The sequence below is a fragment of the Camellia sinensis genome, chromosome 6 (genome assembly GCF_055761805.1).
Source record: "Camellia sinensis isolate YWXY chromosome 6, ASM5576180v1, whole genome shotgun sequence".
Lineage (NCBI taxonomy): Eukaryota > Viridiplantae > Streptophyta > Magnoliopsida > Ericales > Theaceae > Camellia > Camellia sinensis.
In genome coordinates this window covers 202,346,476-202,352,475 of record NC_138966.1, presented here as the reverse complement: position 1 = coordinate 202,352,475, position 6,000 = coordinate 202,346,476, and positions in this window count along the sequence as shown.

Below are 6,000 nucleotides of genomic sequence, written 5' to 3'. Positions count from 1 at the left end.
TTGGGCAATTAAGTCACCTGATTGCCCGAGCAGACTAATTAACAGGGAATAAATTACTTTATATGCTTATAAGAAGACAAGCAACAACCGAGCTTTGGAAGTTAAATTGCCAAAGTCATGAAAACTTTTACCGTGATTACATCACAATAAAGTCAGGGGGCAGAAGAGTAGATGAATCAGAATATGGCTGAATAACGAATAAATCGAAGCATGACTTATAAGTCCTTACAAAAAGGCAGTGACTTCACAGCCGATATATGTCACTGAACTGAGATGAAGTCCGCATTTTATGGATCACAGGGGCAAGATGAATTACGCCGCCCTTTGGTTAAAAATTTTGAAAAATCTTTATCTTGCGGGTTTTGCTTGGTGAAGTAGATTGGCAGGTTTGACTAATTTTGAAAATCTTTGTTGAACAAAGTAGGTTGGCAGGTTTGACTAACTTGAAAAAATTTTGTTGAGCGGGTTTTGCTTAGTGAAGTAGATTGGCAGGTTTGACCAATTTTGAAAATCTTTGTCGAGCAAAGGAGGTTGACATGTTTGACCAACTTGAAAAATCTTTATCGAGCGGGTTTTGCTTGGTGAATTAGATTGGCAAGTTTGACCAATTTTGAAAATCTTTGTTGAGCAAAGTAGGTTGGCAGGTTTGACCAACTTAAAAAATCTTTGTCGAGCAGGTTTTACTTAGCGAAGTAGGTTAGCAAGTTTGACCAACTTTGAAAATCTTTGTAGAGCGGGTTTGGCTCAACAAAGTAGGTTGGCAGGTTTGACCAACTTTGAAATTTTTTGTAAAGTAGGTTGGTGGTTTATCCAACAGTGGGATTCCTTGCCGAGCGGGGTTTGCTTGCCAATAAGCAAGTTGGTGTTTTGGTAGTTCCTAACAAGATTAGGCATTCTTGGAATAAGTCTTGGTAAGGATAGGTATTTTCGGAATAAGTCCTAACGAGATTAGGCATTCTTGGAATAAGTCTTAATGAGGTTAGGCATTTTCAGAATAGGTCCTAGTAAGGCTAGGCATTTTTGGAATAAGTAGCGATCCCGATTTTCCCTCCATTGGTTGTTGTATTCCGGACTTGGTTCTGTGGATGTCAGTTGTTGCATATGTTTCATTTCCGTCCTTTAATTCCTTATATATGAGTTTTAGAATGTGTTGGGCAGGTTTGTAACAGGTTGGTTGTGATTAGAAACAAATGGTTGCTGCCCATTTTTTGGTGTCTTCGCTCGAGCGAGGCTTTTGTCGCTCGAGTGAGCTCTGTGTTTTAGTTCCTTCGCTCGAGCCAGGGTTCCTTCGCTCGAGCGAGAGTTGGGTGGTGTGTCTGCTGGCTCGAGCGAGAAGTCTTGCGCTCGAGCTTGCGTCTGCGTTTGGTTTTGGACCTGAAGGTTGCATTTCTTCGCTCGAGCGAGCTTTTCTTCGCTCGAGCGAGCGAGGACCATGTTTTGGATTTCTTCGCTCGAGCGAGAGCCTTCCTTCGCTCAAGCGTGCTTCTGGGTTACAGACTTGAAGCTTCGTGTTGTTGGCTCGAGCGAGGCCTTCTACGCTCGAGCGAGGTTTCTTTGTGTCTGGTCACTCGAGCGACCATTCCTTCGCTCGAGCGAGTCTCGAGTATATCAATTGGCAGCAGCGGGTTACATTTCACTTTTTCATCACCTTCTTTACACAAACCCTAGCCTCGACTGCTCCTCTCTCTACACACACACACTCTCTCTCTCTAATGTTTCATCTACTTCTAGAGTGTTTCTACCCTTATCTCTTTGTAAGAAAGATAGAGGGTGGCGTGGGCTTCACTTTAATCTGAAAAATCGTGGATTTGGAGCACTGAGTTTTCTTCATCTACTCCTTTGGGCTTCTAACTTCGAGGTAGGGATACCCTACTCCATCTTATGAGTTTTGACACAAATTTTAGTCATTTTGATTAGGAGGTGTTGTTTGGTAATTTTGGGAAAGTTAGGGTTTGATTTGAGGTTATAAAAAGGGGGCTTTCAAATGTTAAACCCATGTGCATGTGAGACCTTGGAAAATGGAAGAATTGTTGTTAAATTGATGAAATTGAACCTTAGGGTTGATATTTGAAAAATGGAGAAAATGCTCTAATTATGTTGAATAATTAATTTGAATAATTAAATTTGAAAAATGTGAAATTGAGTTGAAAGTCATGAAATTGGGAAGTTGTGGGATTGAATGGTGTAATTGGATTAATTAATCACTCACCTATGAAAATGTTGTTATTTTATCTGTTTGATAAATTTATTATCTGTTTAGAGATAATTGCCTTGGGCTATCGGTGGAGGATAGTCTTGACTGTTGTAGACACTGTATGTTGATTAGGGAAAACTAAAACTAATCAAACGTGTTATGTCATTGAATATGACGGTTGAAGTGCCACATTGAATATGTGTCTGGATTGATCATTGTATATGATGAACTGTTTAAATACATTGCATATGTATATTGTTTGGGAGAAGATAGGGGATGTACTCCATGGTTTGAGAGAAGATAGGGGATGTACTCTCAAACCTGTTTGGGAGGAGATAGGAGATGGACTCTATTGATAATTGAAGTATTGGAAGTGTTTTGATATGAGTTGTAGTCTCATTTACTCATTTGGCTAGATAATGAGCCATGTTTATAAAGTTGAATTGGAAGTAAAGGAATGTGTAATGAAACATGAACGTATTTGTCTTGGAACTGGAAAATGTTGTAAGTTGGTTTACAAGTGTTAATCATCTCTCGAATGCTAACGTTTTAGTTATTTCTCATATTTGGTTTAGTATATCTCTACTGGGCTTTGACCCACCCTATATGGGACATCATTTTCAGGTTCAGGTGATATGTCACTTTCAAGGACGTAGCTTGGGAGGCTTTGAGGCTGATAGCTCTTTTTGTTGATTCTCTTTTGGTATTACATGTAAATTCAAGCCAAAGGCTTAATATGTATTTGAGTTAGTACTATCTTTTTGTAACCAAGTGTTGGCTTGGAAAGTTATAAGCCCTTAAGGCATTTACTTTTGTTATCAACATGTAATACTTTTGTAATGAATACTCTGATAAATGGAAATATGCTTCATTCTCGTATGTCTATGCATGTCAAGAATGTGGGTTTATATGTATTATTTTGAGGGCGTTACACCTAACAAGATTAGGCATTCTAGGAATAAGTTTCAACAAGGCTAGGCATTTTCGGAATAAGTCCTAACAAGGTTAGGCATTTTGGAATAAGTCCTAGCACCCATGTATGGTTCTAGCTAGACAATATTACACGACTATTTTTACCAGAACAACAGAAAGCTTCCACTCTTTCACTGGGTTCAAAGAGAATGAAAGCTTGGGGGCAATTGAGAGGGAATAAAAATAACTACAGGAATTATGTGAGTCCCGACAGTGCAACGTGACGTAATTATAAATTATCATGTGTATGACAGTTATCAAATTCTTATCAAACACTGCATTAGCGTTTTATGTTACGTAAAACTTATAAGGATACGAAATCTTATCGTTATAGAAGTCTTTAACAATCGAAGATTGTTTGGGATAGGACTTCTGGAACATTCAAATTACTTGACAAGTAAGTCACTGGATATTATAAATAGGCAACATCCTTATGGGTTGAGTTATGCGATTTTTCCTATGAATTAGTCTATTACATATTTTGATAATATTGAAGGACTGACTTGGGCGTTGAAGGGCCTCCGACTACAGCTGGGGGTGTTTTGCCTTGCAGATAACGATCGCGTGGTGGTGCTGATCATTGTAGACACCCCATTTTTGACCGCCCTTAAGACTTGGGCACTATTGATGATTTACTTGATGGATAAAGGTGTGCAGGACAAAGGTTCAGTTTTGTCGGCAAGGAGAGAGTCAAATCTCAACTTCATACCCCTTTTTTTGGACCAAAACAATCTTGATCAAAAGATTTTAGACTTGAAACCCTCTCTTTCAAAACGTTTTGAAAATAAAGTTCTACGATGTTCCGACGCTCGCATTTTGTAAAATGTCGCGCTTTTCGATAAACCGAGCAAGGGCAAAGTGGAAATGAATGAAAGAGAGATGAGATCTTTGAAAAATCTTTCAAAACACCTTGTTCGGGGGTTTGAAGTTGAGGGAAAGAAGAGTGGAGAGAAGAAACCTAGTTGACGAAGAGGATGGGCATGAATCGCTAAGAGAGAGTCGAGCGATTCTCGCTAAATCAGGTTTATCTGTCTATACACTTGGATTTAAGCTATGAGGCCACCACCATTGGAAAAAATACTTCTGGGGCTTCAGTTTGCACTCAAGAATCTCCTAAATCCAAGTCCGGACGGGGGAGATATGGTTGGTTGAAGTAGGGCATCAATCCGGTTGGACCGAATCTACGTGGCTTCACCAAAATAAGCATAACTTTTTGCACAGATGGAATTTTAATGCAAGGTTTACGCCATTGGAAAACTAACTTCTGGGGCTTCATCATAGAGGGTGGCTGACCACCTTAACCCTTTTGACCTGGTCGGCCGACCAGGTCAAGTGATCGGCCGACCACTTGAACTGGTCGGCCTGCTCTCTCCTTGTTTGTCTCAATGAGTGTGTTCCAGCTGTGCCAGCTGGAAGGCATTTGCTGCATGTTTAACCTAGCTTTGAAGCTTCTTGGAGAAGATTTTGCCTCTCCTCTATATAAAGGAAGCCCTCCTTCTCCATTTGCAAGGGTTCAAATTTTTGTTAGGGCTAAACAATATATCTCTCTTTATATCTCTCTCTTTTGAGCTCTAAATTGCTTGATTCTTGGCCCCTTTGCACACAACTCCATAGCCTAACCCTTCCATCATCAGCCTAAGACCCTTGCAGGATATTTTTAGAGGTTCAAGGTTGGGTTTTTGGGTCCAGAGGCTGCTGGTTTTTGCTGGTCTCCAAGAGTAATCATTTTTTCCTCTTTTGAGCATTATTTTGATCCATATCTTAGCCTAGTTTTAAAGCATATTTAGGCTTTGTCATAAACTAAAAAAATTCATATTTTAAGCTTCTAAACATGTTTGTTTAAGGCTATTTTTCTGTTGGGGGTCATCTACCCCATTGCATGCTTCATTTCCTCGTGTTTTGAGCTATGCATTAGAGCATTTGTGTTGACCTTGGTTTGGCCTTTTAGCCACTGAAATCCAGTGGATTTTTAGTGGCTAACATGTGTTTTTGAGCCTCAAAATCAGAGATGGGTGACCCTCTCACCCCTTGTTTTGTTTACTAGCTTTGTTGGCTTTACAAAGGAGCCCCTATTTGCATGTTTTCGAGCCATGTTTCAGGCCACTTTTTGTGAGTTTTGTGACCTGCATAGGCTCTGTCCAGAGCCCTTTTTGCCATGTTGAATGTCTATTATGCATGTGTAGAGTAATCCTCTTCTAGGCCTTCCAAAGGGGCCTTTACTTGCATGCTTCCTAGACTCATTTCAGGCCTTTTTCAGTGAGTTTTAAGGCCCTCATAACCTCTATCCAGAGGTAGTTTTGCCATTTTGTGTGTCCATCATACATGTGTAGAACAACCCTCTCATTGGCCTTTCAAAGGAACACTTCATTCTAACATGTGTTGACTGAGTTTCAGTGGACTTTTGGTCATATTTTGGCATGCCGTGTTTCTGTTTTTGGCTGGTTTGGTGGCCCCTCATGTGCTTCATATACATGTAGTGTAAACCATGCTTACTAGCCTATGTTGCATGTTGTTTTGGCCCTTCATGTTAGCACTTTTTGGCTATGCCTTAAACTAATTTTGTGCATATTTTGGACTGCCTTGGCTCTATTTTTGGGTCTCATGGTCGAATGATGCTTATTTTGCATGTTTGTAGTTCAATATCCATGCTTAGCTTTGAGTTTCAAGGTCTATTACATGCATATGCTGAGGTATTTTCATGTTTTGAGGCCATTGCACATCATATTTCAGAGCTTACATGCATGCCATATTGTCATGTTTTCTACTCTTTCAATGTGTTTGAGAGTTGTGCATAAATACCTCGTTTTCGGACCATTGAATGAGCTTCATTTCCA